The following is a 16,699-nucleotide window of genomic DNA, read 5'->3' on the forward strand; positions in this document are numbered from 1 at the left end:
GGGGTTTACTCCCAGGAAAGTGTGGATGGGATGGCAGCCTGAGTGAGAGCCCAGTCCTATGCATGCCTACTCAGAAGTAAGTCCCATTACGGTCAATAGGGCTTGCTCCCGGGAAAGTGTGGATGGGATCGCAGCTTGTCTCTGCACTTCCAGAAAGCCAGTGGAAGGTTTGCACTTTGAGGACGCTCCCTTCCTGAGCCCGCCCGTGTGCGCGCTTGTGGCGCTGCACGTTTCCCGCCGGGCTGCGTCATTCGCAGACGCTCCCTAGATCCGGCGAGGCGAGGCTGCTCTGCACGCTCCCGGCCGGCGGGGCGGCTCGCGGACGCTCCCTGCTCGGCCCGGGCTGTGTGTGACCCTGCAGCGGCAGCCAGGCTGGGAGCAGGCGGCGGCGCACGGGGGGCTTCTGACGCGCGCGCGTGCGCGCTGCAGCCGGCGGTCCTGGCCCCGGCAGAGCTGCTGCAAGGCACCGCTGCAGCTGCAACTGTTGTGTCGCTCCCGGCCCGGCCTCCCCGCCAGCCCGGCGCGGGGTGGAGGAGGAGGCGGCGGCGGCTGGCCCCGGCCCCACGCAGGGACTGCGATGGGCGAAGAGGAGGAGGCTTCTCCTCGGCGACGCCAGAGGAGCCAGTAAGGCTTGCCTGCTTCCTTCTCTCTCCCTCCCTTCCCTTCCTGCCCCGCTGGGGAATGCAGCGCTGCGGTTGCAGCCCCTGCTCGGCAAGGGCCCTTGCAAGGGGGTCTGCAGAGGCTCTGCTGGCTGGGCGCGGGCGAGGCGGGGAGGGGGCCAGCGGCTGCCTCCTATGCAGAGACGCGCTGCCGCCGCCTCCCCGAAGCCTGCTTTGTAGTGTGTGGCGCTGAGAATGGAAGCGGCTCTCTCCCTTTCCCGCGTTCAGGGGGTGCGAGGACAGAGTCCTGCTCCCTCCCGTAGGCACGCAGGGGCAGGGATGCCTCCTGCCCTGCTCCGGAGGCCGCGAGCCCCCTGCCTGCCCGCCCCCTGGCCACTGGGGCGCAGAGAAAGAGGCTGCTGGCGCGCGCCTTCCCTTCTCATCCAGAGACTCGCAGCCCTGCAGGTCCCCTCAGGGGTGAGCCCTCTCAGAGTCAGTGGGGCTGACTCCCAGGGAAGTGTGCCTGGGATGGCACCACAGCTTGCAATCCCACCCACACTTTCTCCACTGACTAGAATGGGGCATGCTTCTGAGTAGACAGGCATAGGGTTGTGCTCTCTCACTCCTTTTACTTTGGAGAGGAGGGCTGCTTGCCCAGGCAGATTCCAGGAGTATCTTCAGTGGGACTTACTACTCCGGAAGTGTCACCAGGGTGGCAGCTCTTTCTTTTCTTCCAACGTGGTTATCTCTGAGGAGCAGCACTTTCTGCCTGCTCTTTTTCGGTTGGTATTTAGGAGGGACACTTTATTTTGTCTACCCAACCTTTTATATACTCTGTGTGTACTCTGTGTATGTGTGTGTGTACTATGTATGTATGCATGTGTATGTATGTATATCATTTAAACACACACTGCATATACATTACAATTTAATGTTTAAATGATAAGCATTTAATATATGATGTTCTTGTTGGGTTGAGGAAGCCAAGCACATAAGTTACCTTCCTAAGTGTGTTTGCTTAGGATGGTAGCTGCTGCACCCTTTTTCCACCTCCTGACCTGAGAGGTATGGAACAGGTTGCCATACCTGCCTTCCTCCTCTCCCACTTTTCTCTCACCTTTTGGGAAAAGAGTCTACTGCTAGTGGCACTAGTTCTTTTAAATTTATTTTTCCCTGCTAAGGAGCTGCATCCTTATACTGGGAATCAGTTTGGAGTTTTCCCTCCCTTACTTTCTAAACAGAGTATCTCCTTTCTTTCTTCCTTCAGTGCATATAATAATGTAACACTTACATATTGCATTTAAATTGTTCAAGGGCGTCTTTGTGCGACTTCTTTCCTTGCCTGTACCTGTTCCTTTTGGGCCCTGGCTAGTACTATGTGGTATTTGTCTTCCAGCCTTTGACAGTTCTTATTCTCTGACTTATGAACAGTCTTTTATCTCTCCCCCCCCCATTGGACTATCATTCCCTTCCCTCAGCACAGTTTATGCAGGATGGCTGCTGAAACCTTTACTGGGGAGATAACCGTTATCCAGAAAGATGCTTGGCCTGGTAGCTTTATATATGTAACACTTGTTGACCTTCCCCCATCACGGTGGGCTAGTAGCTGTGTACTGCCTTGAGTCGTAATGGTTGAAGACAGGGATGGTATTAGAGCTTGTCTTATGCCGACTGCCCTCCTTGATTGTAACTGCTGGAGTCTATATTGAGGGTGTGTGTCAAAACAGAGTTGTTGCATGTCCACTTAAATAGGCATTTCTTTATGCTTTGGGAGTAGGCTGATGGTGGGATCACACATTCACCAGCCATGTTAGTCTCTGCATTTTCCCTAAACCAGTTGTCTCCTATCACATGTGAAGCCATCATTTCTGGTAACAGTCAAATACTAGGTCACTCAGTAGTGGTTTGGCTGTTCAGTGGCTGTGGTATCCCTGTGTTGCTGGAAATTATCTCCTATTTGTTCGCCTAGCAAACTGGTGCGTCAACATTGTATTGACCTTGCATCAAGCTCTTATATTATCTTTTGCCTTTCTTCCAGTGATGTGGTAGCAGTGCCATACTTAAGGTACATGTATGTCTGTAGGATATAGGCTACTTGCTGCTAAATGTAGAAAGGACGGAATGAAAAATCTTGGCATTAAAACTCCTAAGCCTGGTGTTGTGTGCTGCTGTTGTCTTCCTCTCTCTTTTGTTTTGCTAATATAAACGATAATTTTATACTGAACTGAAAAGAGCAGAAAGATGGGGCCATTCTGCAGTGCAACTCGAATGTAACAGCATGAGAGATGGCAGTAAACAATGCAGGGAGAACAAGTGTACCAACATTAGAAGAAAATGAGATATACTTGTGTTCTGCAGGCAAGGGTAGCCAGAAGTTTTATGTGCTTTGTGAAATAAATGTGGGTACATTGAAATCCAGAGGAGCTTTGTGGCATTGACTGACTTCTATATTTGTCTCAAGTTTACTTGAACTCCTACCCTTCAAATCAAGAGAACATAAGTGCCCGGAAGTGTGAAGCTGATTTTGATGTTTAGTGTAGTGTCTTTCTTGGAACTAGTTCTTTGAATTATGTGTCATGTTGGAAATTATGCCCTAGTTTATTAGTCTGGTACTGCATTACTTGTACATAAAAATCTTCCATTGAAGTGCCCGGGTGTTATGATTGTGCATGTAAGGGAGCTCAATTCCTTTTTTTATTTCAATTCTTTTTTTATTTTCTTAAACTAAATGAACTATGTATGTTTTAGGGAAACTAAAATATTTTGCAAGAGTAGCCACAGCAAAATTAAAAGTCACAAGACTGTCTGTTTGAAGTAATTGATTTCATTTCTAGCACCTAGTTTTTTTATGATGAAAAGAAAATGTTGTTAGACACTAGTGTGTGATCTTCATAGATGTTATTACAAGAAGACTCATTTTACAAACCTATTCCAAACTTTCAACATGTGGTAATGTGGATGAATGCCTTTGTATTGCACTCCTTCAGTGGTACCTTCTTCCTGAAACCCACAAATCTTCCAGTGTCCCTGGCCTTCCCCATAACTGTTTAGTGCTCCACACTTGGCTGGCCATTGCATCTCAGATTATAGTAGGGTTGGAAAAAATTTCACCTGTCTCTAGTTAACCAAGATTTGGGTGGCGGGGAGAGAAGAATGATGCTGATAACCCGCTGTATTTTCCCCCCTTACTTAGACAAATCTTTTTATAAGAATTTGAAATTGTTTTTTCACTAGGCCTCTTAAGCCTCTGTCAGCCTGAATGCATGTAGACAAGGCTTTCTGTGCTTCTAAAGCTAAACATGCTGAATTGTAAGCATTGTACGTACTCATCCTCTAGAATTCATTTGAATTTTTTTTTCTTGGAAAGGGACTAGACTGACAGAAGATTTGGTGCCAGCAAACTGGAGAGCATTGCACACCAAGAAAGGCTACCCCAGTGCAAACAGCACTTACCATTGGGCCGGGGAGTCACTGTTCTGTGCCATTGATTTCCCCAAAACTGCACCCTGGCCAACTGCGTCTGCCTGGAAATCCAGGCATAATGGTGTTTGGAGTGACAGAACCCAGAAGTGGCTGACCGGAGTGCAGTTCAGGGGAGTTTGGCGGTGTGAAAAGGAGGCTGCCCCGTGGAACGGTAATCTCTGTTCACACAGGAGAGGGATTAGACTGGGTGCTGGATCTGGTCCACAGGTCAGACGGGATAACCCCGATCTAATAGAAATATTGTATATATGAGACTGGAAGTATTCCCTCCCATCATGTTTTTGTATAAAGGGGGCCTGGTGTGAGCTAATGCTAAACTATAGAAATATCTTTGTGTTTAAATGTAGTTTTTGTGATCATTCCTCTGTTGGAATGGTTGGGAAAACTCCAGTTGAGAGAGTTGGATAGAGGTATAAAATAATGTCTTATAAGATGGTCTAGATGCATTGTTAAAATCTTTGGTACATGTAAAATTTAGCACTGTTAAAGATTACAGTACATATGTGCATGTTTCACGGTCTCATGCTTGGTCTAACTTCCTAATGCATGTGGCTAAAACAGTAATGTTACAAGTTGCAGCAAAAGTTTACAACAATGGATGAAGGCTTCTGTTCTCAGAAACTCCTCATAAAGGTGTGATATGGCCTGCCTAGTACAGTCAATTAAATGGCTATGCAGCAAGCAAAAGGGGGAAAAGTGCACCAATGTGTGTGTGTTTTCATCTTCTACTTGCTCATGCAATGAATTCTCATAAAAAGTGCTATTGTAAGAACTGCCTTCCTAGAACTGAATAGATCCCTGAACGGTTCACATGTTAAACTGAATTTGGATACATCTGTATGTCTGGGTCTGTTGTTGTTCTGTTCCTGGATACAGTTATTTACCATTTCAGTGCAGGTACAATCCCTTTGCAGTGTGTAGTTCTGTAAAAATGAACCCAGGCACAGTTGGTCACACAGAAACGTGAACCAGGCATAGACATTCTGTACTTGGGTTCAGCAATAATGTATTAACAGCCCTCACTGAATGCAGCATTCTGTGTCCAGTGGATAAGCTAGATTTTTCTGGATGCTTGCAAGTAGGCACCAAGGCAATGACCAGCGATTGTGTTGCCAGCACCCAGTACACAGAAGTATACTGTCTATACTGTATAACTAGAAGATCTGTTTAGCTATCACGGCTAACACCTTTGTATAGACACATTCTCCATGACATCTTGTATATAAAAACATTAAACATCCAAGATGGTCATGTTAAATACCAGTAGAAAAGAGGTTCTTTACCATCCTTACTGTTCTTACTATGGTGATTATAATTGTGTTGCTACTGAGTGAACTGCTTGGGAAACCAGTTCTTGTAGATAGTAAGAAAATATTGAAATCGAGAATGAGCCTTGTTTGAGCTTCTTAATTTTGTTGTTTGAGCTTCGTACGAGCTTCTTCTCGTAATTTTGTTGTCCTTTGTCAGAGATTTCAGAACAAGTTTTTAAGGACTGTAGGTGTTCATACAAAAAGAGGATTGAAAAGTTCATGAAAGATATGAGGCTAAGTAAAAGTGGTATGTTGTACCTATGAATTTTCCATCTGATGTGCTTGTTGTTTTGCTGTCAAGTTTCTGAACTGTTTACTAAATCATCAGTCTCCTATACATTTTTTTGGGAGTGTGTATTCTTTCAGATTTTATCAATTGTGAGTGTCCTTAAAAACCGTATGGAACTGAAAAGTGGGTTGTACTTTTGACATTTAGGAAGATGTTTTATTATGTGTGATTCTAATCAGGAATTTTATGTTAAAACTGTTTTAAAAATAAAATGCAATGAAAATATGAAAGGCTGATTCCATTTCATATTTGTAGCAAATCTATATGCGTTGCAATTGTAATAAAGCATACTCCTTCTTCTTTAATGTTTGTCCCGTGTGGTGGCGGGGTCCACTATTTTGGATTGGAGTCACCATTTCTCTCAATTGTAGGCTTGGTCTGGGTGTAGGCAGGTGATTTTCATGTCACCGTGCAGCGTGTCAAACCAGCACTGCTTAGTTGTAGTTCTTGTTGGTATCCTTCAGTCTCGGAAGACTATGGTATCGCACTCTGAATAGTGTTCTGGAACAGAGTGTCCTCTCCAGTGCGCGAAGCCTGAGTACAGTAGATATGGAGGATAGACTTTACCCATGCAGCAAATCCCCCCTCTCCACGTCGCTGAAATGGTCCAGTGGAAAGGCAGAAGCCAATATGGTTGGTTCCAGCGATGTCGCAGGAGTTGCCAGAACGTGACTGTGTTCAGCCATGAACTGCCTCAGGGACTCTGGCTCCGGATTTTGCCTCGAGGTTGACTCCTGAAGCCTTTTCCATAACTGGATGTAGCCACAAGGCAGTGGAGGTTTGGGATCAGAGTTTTCCTTCTCTCAGATGAGCTGCCTTTCCAGGCTAACGAGTCCCATCTACCCGGTGGCTGTTCAGTCGCCTCTTACAACCAGTACAGCCAAACTGAGGGCCTATTCTTATTCCCTGAGGGCTGGGGATAAGAATAGTTGTAGTATGGTCTATTAATTGTAATAAAGCATACTACAACTAATTTTTAAATTAAAAGTGCAATTTTTAAAAGTACAGCACTTGCATATTTGCATGACCCTGTAGTTTGGAAATGTTGGAAAGTAGCTGGTTTTATATAAAAGACAAGTGCAGTAGTTTTTGTTGTAATAAATTCAAGATTAAGGTCACTGTTCCTAGTAGCCAGCAAGGCTTGACTTTTTGGTTATTTCTCCACAAAGCAAGCTTTATGGATCTCCTGCTGCTCAGTGATGGAGGAGGGAAGTGTGTGTGTGTTCGTAGTAGCAGTCCCTTTCCTGCAATCTGTGACCCTGATACTGTGTCACACCACATGATACTGCCTGGCACTGTTTTGAATGAGGCACAGTCTGCCTCTATGTGTTGCTGGTGGCTTTTTAAAATTGGTTGATACTGTGTGGGGTATACTGGAGTCTTTTCCCTAATAATCAAATTATGTTCTGGTGGCCTACCCTGTTCGCTGAAAGTGGCAGTCGTGATCTTTTTTGCACATCCTTTTCATACACAGGATGTGTACGAAATACAGATACAGGAGGCTGGACTAGATGGGCATTTGGCCTGGTCCAGTCAGAGTTTTCTTATGTTCTTACACATACCTAAACATTTCCCCGCAACTGTGTGTTCTGAGAGTTTAAAAAATTCGTAGATACTAAATTACAGATTCTACACCTCAGTAGCGAGATTGAACATATGAAACACACACTTGGGCTTCCTTTCCTGTGATTTAATTATTTTTTTCCCCTGGACTGCCTGGGATGTTATACTTTATTTCTGACTAGATTTGTTCTTACTGTGTTATGGGGACTGGTTCATAAGATTTATCTGCCAGCCCTTTTTGCATCACCTGGTGGAGGGAGGAGTGTGTGTGCATGCATCTCCTCCCACTCCAGTGTGCTGTTCTGCCACTGCATAACAGCTTTTATGTAGTATTTAATTTGTGTGTTAAGGATTGGCTTCCCTGTGTAGCAAGAGAATAATATGTTGGATAGGGAAAAATGGATGTGTGCACGTCTGCCTTGTGGTGCAGAAGCTCTGGTCACTGTGTCACCCAAACTCATTGAGAGTTGCTGTGTTCTCTTGCAGTTCGGAAAACTTGTTTGGGGCATGGAGTGCAGTTTGCACCACAAGATATCCTGCACAACATTAAGCCCTAGAAATATATACAGTAACTTGAAACTTGAGATTCTCATATCACTTGCTTAATATCATAGTCTTCGTATGAATAAATGTTTTCGGTTGCACAAGCTATGAAGGCAACTAGCTTGTTGCATGTCTATCTTAACAGGAGACGATCTTTTGTATTTCAATTCTTCTGTTAAGCCTTCATTAAATTAGAAAAAAGATTAAAGCTACATTAAGCAGAGTCCAAAAACATTTTAATGAGAATGACATTGACTTTATTCTGGCAGGATGGCTTGTGTTGATTTCACAGTAATGGAATTTTGGGGGCTGTTTGAAAGACACAATGAGTCACATTTTGCAGGATGGTACACTCCACCTCAGGAAGCCCTGTTTCCACCAGAGAGATCAAATTGCATATTTTTTTAATTCACAAGAATGGCCTTATCTTAGAACTTATCCCACTTCAGAGCCTTGTCTCAGTTCAGAGCTACTGTTAGCTCACTGAAGTGTTCATTCAAGACAATGAGGACCTTCTCTTTCTCCTCACAAGGAACTTCTGGGTGGCAGCTGTGGCAGTAAAAACCCTGTTTGTAGATGCTAGCATTTTAATTTGGTGTGATGGAACATCCTGCTGATCTAACTGCAGTTACACGTGATTAAAGTAGGGAGGCTTGTCCTAGGCAGTATAGAATTTTAAAGCTGAAAACTTGATGGCTTTAAAAGATGAAAACTTTGAAGCTACTTTCATGTTACTTTTGGTTGGTGACACTTCACAGAGGTGCGAAGGTAATATGAGATTGGCTATGTTTGAATAACGTGACTGTGTGTTGAGTGCTGCTTTTGCCCTGTCCATTTGGTTATTGTGGTATATTGTAATTTGGTTATGAATACACAGCCTTTATTATGGTCAGGTCAAGGTCCGTTCTAGCTTTGGTCTCCTTGATTGATGATAGAATGATTCATTTTTAGTTAGACCTTAATGCACAACTAGTCCTCATTTCTTATAAAGATCTTTGAGAGACATTACCATTGTACTCTGAACACCCAGTGAAACAAAATGGTCTGAGAAGCCAGAGTGATGTAGGAATTAAAACAAAACACAACCAGCAACACAGCCAAACTGCTCCTAGTATGTATGCTCAAGGAAGATTATAAATAGATGGAATATTTAAAATATGCTGGGTAAAGGAGCCATTCTCTGTTTATGGAAACTGAGAGGGGACTTGACGTAAATTGCTGCGTGATTTCATGCCTTAGTAACAGCCACAGGCAAACCTTAATGGAGTTTTTCTAGCCCTTGCTGGAAGGTAAGTCAGGTAGGTTTTGCTGAACTTCTGAACAATGAAAGCGAGTTTTGTTTTGTGTACGTATTCTGTTCTAAGTTGTTACAGATGAGATTGTGGCTGCGTTTGATGTCTCTGGGTAGTTTTTAATTGGCTTTTAATTCATTTTCCGTAAGACATTGAAGGCTTTTTAAGGATTCCTATATGCAGAAGAGCAGTATTGGTGTATATTTTCTTACCTATAGTGAAATAGTTTAGTGAGGTATGTAAACCACATGTTGTTCAGTCAAAGAACATTCTCAAAAGTTGCTACTTTCCCTTTCTTGTCTTTGTAAGTACCATTTTGTTAAAGTGAGGAAGGGAAAGTTTTTAACACTTCTTTTAAAAGAAAAGTGAAATGTGTGATCCTCTTTCTGAATTATTTGTGTAAATATCATCAGACTAGTTCTTGTTGTAGAATGTTAAGGCTCTTGCAAATGAGTCCAGAAACATAATAGCCCCCTAACAGCTTCAGACATAAACTTCTTCTGTCTGAGTTAGTAGATGGGGGTGGTGAAATACATTCTGTACATGAGACAATTTCAGTTTTCCATAGGCAAGTAGTTGGCTACAAGCTAATCCTAGGGATATTTTGTCCATTATGGGACACAGAAGAACTCTGGGACCTATTTACATGGTGTGTTGTCATCTTTATGGGGCAGATTTAAGGAACTGAACTAGAACTACTGCAGTAGTTCTGTGTGTGGCAGAATGGAATAGTTCTTGCATAGCATTCCCTTGTAAAAGGACTGATGCTTTGTTTCTGGACAATCACTAATGCTTTTTCTTTGGTGCATGTTTCCCTGGTTTAGAGAGGACATGAGATAGATGAAATAGGAGGATAGACAGCCAAAGAGCAGGGGGATTTGACTTGCTCAAATTTCAACCAGTAGCAGCCTGGATTATTTTTTTTTTTTAAAATAGCATTGTCACTTTGAAAACCTGCTACTTTGAGCACAGTAGTTAGAGAACTATGCAGTCCGGCCTTCTTCTTCTCCTTCTTCTTTTAATTTTACTGTATGGCTAGAATTGTGGAGGATTTTATTGGGGTGGTGTATATGTTCTGAGAGCTACATCGTACCCATATTGGCAAGGAAGCCAATAGAGATGAGCTTGGACTTCTGACAGCTGGAGTAATCGGCATGACCCTGGAAGAAAGAGGGCAGGATGCCAGATAGTTGTATGTCTGTCGTCCTTTGTTTTCTACTTGAACAACAAAACCTTGATTCTTATTCCTTAACCAGGTGTAGCTGGCTGTATAGTATTTTCTGGCAAAGAGAACTGTGTAGAAGGGCACTATTCACCTTCACCAGCCTTCAAAGCAATTAGGAGTTGTCTGGATCTAGTCTGAAGCCTGAAGACTTGAAACACTCTTTCCAAAATATAAAAGGAGACACTGGAAAACATACTGAATGTGAACCAGCTGTATTGTGTTTTATAAATTCAAATTCAGAAATTGAAAATGAAATAAAATGCAGTTGTGTACGTTTTTCTTTTAATTAATAATACTTTACCTCTTAAGAAAAATAGGATTTCATAAATATCAAGGTTGAAATCACCCTTTCAGTGACTTATGCTAATCCATGGCAGGTATAGATCTTTATAATAATGGAGATGCCTTAGCTAAAGTTATGTGCTTAACCCATTTTTGCCTAGCTTACAGGTGTACACATTTGGTCCCTGTTGCGTATGTACAGTGTTGGGCAGAAATGGTTTAAGCTGTATTAATTCCAGTAAGATTTCAGTTTTCAGCTGTCTAGAATATAGCCATTGTGTCTTCCAGGCAGGTGAAGGGGGTAAAAGGAAGTTGTTATAGAAATTCAGTGACTGTTCAGCAAAGTTAATCAGCTGTCAAGTTGGTCTCAGCTGTTGGTGCATCATGAGGTTAAAAAAAAAAGCCATCTTCACTTTTGGTGGCTTATAAGTCATGAGCTTCAAGGAATTCATAATTGGTCTTCATCTTTCAGTTACCTCATGTGATCTGGATATCGTAAAATAGACAATGCTACTTGATCATAATTAACTTATTGCAGTGTTGCTATGTGCTTTTAAGATATATACTTTAAGATATAGTCTTCTTCGTTGTGACCTATTGTGAAACTTATTTACCACCTTCTATCTGGCAAAGGAGGTGCTGGGGCTAAGGAAGTTCCCAGGTGAATCTAAGTTACGTTGTGCTACTGTCTCATTTGAGAACTTGATATTAGATTAAAGCTATCATTGTCGTATGCAGTGATGGCGAACCTTTTGGCAAAGGAGGTGCTGGGGCTAAGGTAGTTTCCAGGTGAATCTAAGTTACGTTGTACTACTGTCTCATTTAAGGACAATATTAGATTAAAGCTATCATTGTTATTTGCAGTGATGGCGAACCTTTTGGGCTCAGCGTGTCAAAAATTTGGAAAATGCCCAACTTGACTCTGCTGGCATGTTGCGTTTCCCCCCAACAAATGCAAAACAGTTCTTTACATATTAATTTATTTTTGAAAATGCAGTTCAATTAGTGGTGCTATGTATTATATAAAGAAATGACAAAATTACAAAATATAATCAAATAATACTCAGTTGTTGGGTGTTGGTGAACGCTGGCGTGTCACCCAAAATGTCGTGGTGTGTTACCTTTGACACACACTGACACACATCACTGGCTGAATCAATATTAAATTAACTGAAATGTTTATTAGTAACACAGTTCCTAAATTTGAGTATTATGATTCAAGCCAAGCTTTCTGTACCAAGTTATCACTGAGTACTTACATCTTGGCAAGATCTGCAGAGTAACTGATTGTCTTCTGTCTTTTAAATAATTCATGTTTGTATGTAAAATGTAATGTACGTTCATTTCTGTGTGTACACGTAGGTGCACACATATACATATATTTGGGTACTACTTAGGTTTATACTCTCTCTATGATTTCTGTACAGATTCTTCACCTGTCAAATGTTTATGCCTGATAAAGGTTTTGTTGACTGTTGACTGACTATTAGTAACACAGGCCTACAAAATTGAGGGTCAGAAAAGTTTTACCCAAACTTTATGTTGGTTTGATATGAATTTGGGGTGCCGATTCTAAAAATAGCATCTGTTTTGCCCTATCATGTCTAGTTTTGGAGATATAGTATAGCCTTATTAGTGAATGGTTCAAGCAGCTTCCTCACGAGGAAGCCATGTTGTAGGCTTCCTCATGAGGAAGCTGCTTGAACCATTCATTAAAGAGGCTATGCCGTGTCTCCAAAACTAGACGTGATAGGGCAAACGGATGCCATTTTTGGAATCAGCACCCCAAATGTACCCAGGAATTGGTGTAACGTTTACTGAAGCAAAATGTGTGTTGGCCTGTGTAATCTGTGTGTATGTAGATAACGTCAACACCTATACTGAGTAATGCTTCCTTAAATGCAAGCTTCTGAGGAGAACAGGAGGAGAGTTCTGCTTGCACAAGAAGCTTTTCAGTGAGTGGTACGCTCCTTCTGTTTTCAGAGGGGGCATCTGTTCACAGTTGTGTTACTCTAGATCCATACTGATTTATTTCCATGTGAAGTTTGTGACTATTTCCTTACTTGTATGAGTGTTGGAAATAATAAATAAAATGTAGTGGAAGATAAATTGCATTTACTTGCTTGTGGAAATCCAGTTCTTGTGGTCTTTCCTGTTGCAGTGCAGAAGATAAGGCAAAGCGCAGAGAGGTCATATTGACTTGGAAGTGTTTTCTTAAACTTGATAGAAGGAATTTGAACTCGTATGATCAAGGTTAGAAAAAAAAATCATGTTTGTCTTGGCAAGATAAGAGGCCCATCCTGTGGCCTTAACATGTTGTGCTTACTTGATGTTGTATAAATGTACTAACATGTCCTGCTACTTGAGCTGTTCTTGATCTTCATTTTTTGCCCTTCATCTTATAAAGCAGGTTCCAAATGAATGGATACAATTTTGATGAAGTAGAATGAGAAGATATGATTGGCTTAAAGTATCTTGAGACTGCGTTTTTCTTTGTAGTTTAAAAAATAAATAAATAAATAAATAAACTGAGCCCACAGTTGCATCCTCCTTGGCATGTTTTGCACAGGAGCAGAAAAAGACTCTGTCACAGTTCTATCCTAATAGCACAAGAGGAAAAGTCTGCATCATCTGCTTCCAAAATGATGAGTAATTCACAGGAAAGGTATTGGTGGTGTTTAAAGTAGATTTTTAAGACATGCTTCCAGTCCTATTGCTGGAGCAGAGTTTCTCTTCATAGACAAAGACGGATATAGCTTGCTGCCTCAATAGTAATTTATATAAGTAATACAGCGTTTTACTATGGGATGAGGATGGGGAGGTTAGAGAACAACAAGGCAAAGGCAGAGTAGGAGAAGAAATTGGGAAAGGTAGCATGATGGGATGTGATAGACGGTTTGGCACAATGAGAGGATGCGGGGACAAAGGAGCAAATAAGCAGCGCATCCTGGGGCATTCCGTGTACAAATGCTTTTATGTGAATGCCCGAAGTCTACGAGCAAAGGTGGGAGAACTGGAATGTCTGGTGACAAGGGAAAATATTGACATAGTGGGCATAACGGAAACCTGGTGGAATGCGGAGAATCAGTGGGATACCACAATCCCGGGCTATAAACTCTACAGGAGGGACAGGCAGGGGCGTGTTGGAGGTGGGGTGGCCGTTTATGTTAAGGAAGGGATAGAATCCAGCAAAGTAGAGATTGAAGGTGGGACCGACTCCACCGTAGAATCTCTGTGGGTTAAATTACCAGGCTTGTGCAGCGATGTAATACTGGAGGCGTGCTATCGTCCTCCAGACCAGAAATCGGATGGGGACCTTGAAATGAGGAAACAGATCAGGGAGGTGACAAGGAGGGACAGGGTTGTAATCATGGGGGACTTCAATTATCCTCATATTGACTGGCTCAATTTGTGTTCTGGTCACGATAAGGAAACCGGATTTCTTGACGTGCTAAATGACTGTGGCTTAGATCAGCTAGTCACGGAGCCCACCAGAGGACAGGTGACTCTGGATTTAATATTGTGCGGTACGCAGGACCTGGTTAGAGATGTAAACATTACTGAGCCATTGGGGAACAGTGATCATGCTGCGATCCGTTTTGACGTGCACGTTGGGGGAAGAATACCAGGCAAATCTCTCACAAAAACCCTTGACTTCCGACGGGCGGACTTCCCTCAAATGAGAAGACTGGTTAGAAGGAGGTTGAAAGGGAGGGTAAAAAGAGTCCAGTCTCTCCAGAGTGCATGGAGGCTGCTTAAAACAACAGTAATAGAGGCCCAGCAGACGTGTATACCGCAAAGAAAGAAGGGTTCCACTAAATCCAGGAGGGTGCCCGCATGGCTAACCAGCCAAGTTAGAGAGGCTGTGAAGGGCAAGGAAGCTTCCTTCTGTAAATGGAAGTCTTGCCCTAATGAGGAGAATAAAAAGGAACATAAACTGTGGCAAAAGAAATGTAAGAAGGTGATATGGGAGGCCAAGCGAGACTATGAGGAATGCATGGCCAGCAACATTAAGGGGAATAATAAAAGCTTCTTCAAATATGTTAGAAGCAGGAAACCCGCCAGAGAAACGGTTGGCCCTCTGGATGGTGAGGGAGGGAAAGGGGAGATAAAAGGAGACTTAGAGATGGCAGAGAAATTAAATGAGTTCTTTGCATCTGTCTTCACTGCAGAAGACCTCGGGCAGATACCGCTGCCCGAACGGCCCCTCCTGACCGAGGAGTTAAGTCAGATAGAGGTTAAAAGAGAAGATGTTTCAGACCTCATTGATAAATTAAAGATCAGTAAGTCACCGGGCCCTGATGGCATCCACCCAAGAGTTATTAAGGAATTGAAGAATGAAGTTGCAGACCTCTTGACTAAGGTATGCAACTTGTCTCTCAAAACGGCCATGGTGCCAGAAGATTGGAGGATAGCAAATGTCACGCCTATTTTTAAAAAGGGAAAGAGGGGGGACCCGGGAAACTATAGGCCGGTCAGCCTAACATCTATACCGGGTAAGATGGTGGAATGCCTCATCAAAGATAGGATCTCAAAACACATAGACGAACAGGCCTTGCTGAGGTAGAGTCAGCATGGCTTCTGTAAGGGTAAGTCTTGCCTTATAGACCTTATAGAATTCCTTGAAAAGGTCAACAGGCATGTGGATGCGGGAGAACCCATGGACATTATATATCTGGACTTTCAGAAGGCGTTTGACACGGTCCCTCACCAAAGACTACTGAAAAAACTCCACAGTCAGGGAATTAGAGGACAGGTCCTCTCGTGGATTGAGACTGGTTGGAGGCCAGGAAGCAGAGAGTGGGTGTCAATGGGCAATTTTCACAATGGAGAGAGGTGAAAAGCGGTGTGCCCCAAGGATCTGTCCTGGGACCGGTGCTTTTCAACCTCTTCATAAATGACCTGGAGACAGGGTTGAGCAGTGAAGTGGCTAAGTTTGCAGATGACACCAAACTTTTCTGAGTGGTGAAGACCAGAAGTGATTGTGAGGAGCTCCAGAAGGATCTCTCCAGACTGGCAGAATGGGCAGCAAAATGGCAGATGCGCTTCAATGTCAGTAAGTGTAAAGTCATGCACATTGGGGCAAAAAATCAAAACTTTAGATATAGACTGATGGGTTCTGAGCTGTCTGTGACAGATCAGGAGAGAGATCTTGGGGTGGTGGTGGACAGGTCGATGAAAGTGTCGACCCAATGTGCGGCGGCAGTGAAGAAGGCCAATTCTATGCTTGGGATCATTAGGAAGGATATTGAGAATAAAATGGCTAGTATTATAATGCCGTTGTACAAATCTATGGTAAGGCCACACCTGGAGTATTGTGTCCAGTTCTGGTCGCCACATCTCAAAAAAGACAAAGTGGAAATGTAAAAGGTGCAAAAGAGAGCGACTAAGATGATTACGGGGCTGGGGCACCTTCCTTATGAGGAAGGCTACGGCGTTTGGGCCTCTTCAGCCTAGAAAAGAGACGCCTGAGGGGGGACATGATTGAGACATACAAAATTATGCAGGGGATGGACAGAGTGGATAGGGAGATGCTCTTTACACTCTCACATAATACCAGAACCAGGGGACATCCACTAAAATTGAGTGTTGGGAGAGTTGGGACAGACAAAAGAAAATATTTCTTTACTCAGCGTGTGGTCGGTCTGTGGAACTCCTTGCCAAAGGATGTGGTGATGGCGTCTAGCCTAGACGCCTTTAAAAGGGAATTGGACAAGTTTCTGGAGGAAAAGTCCATTATGGGGTACAAGCCATGATGTGTATGCGCAACCTCCTGATTTTAGAAATGGGTTATGTCAGAATGCCAGATGCAAGGGAGGGCACCAGGATGAGGTCTCTTGTTATCTGGTGTGCTCCCTGGGGCATTTGGTGGGCCGCTGTGAGATACAGGAAGCTGGACTAGATGGGCCTATGGCCTGATCCAGTGGGGCTGTTCTTATGTTCTTAGCGTTTTATATCAATTTAATGGCAAGGTTGTGAAAAAGTTGAAGTTGCTTTGGTAACCATTATGTGTATGAATTTTGTTCCTGGTTTACCTTTTTTTTTACAAGTGAATAATGGATTATATACTTTGTACAAATGGTCATCCTAGTTCCACAGAATATTTGGTAGTA

At 43.1% G+C, this 16,699-nt stretch overlaps 1 protein-coding gene across 1 annotated transcript in view; it reads left to right on the plus strand.

The window, feature by feature from the left end:
* Positions 1-316: 316 nt before the first annotated feature.
* MGAT5 (alpha-1,6-mannosylglycoprotein 6-beta-N-acetylglucosaminyltransferase) overlaps positions 317-16,699 on the plus strand; it is a 153,602-nt gene continuing 137,219 nt past the window's right edge. The window contains exon 1 of the mRNA XM_066611884.1: positions 317-624. The gene's annotated coding sequence lies outside the window, so the exon portion shown is untranslated. The remainder of the gene's footprint in view (positions 625-16,699) is intronic.

Source organism: Tiliqua scincoides, chromosome 1, assembly GCF_035046505.1.
Source record: "Tiliqua scincoides isolate rTilSci1 chromosome 1, rTilSci1.hap2, whole genome shotgun sequence".
Classification (NCBI taxonomy): domain Eukaryota; kingdom Metazoa; phylum Chordata; class Lepidosauria; order Squamata; family Scincidae; genus Tiliqua; species Tiliqua scincoides.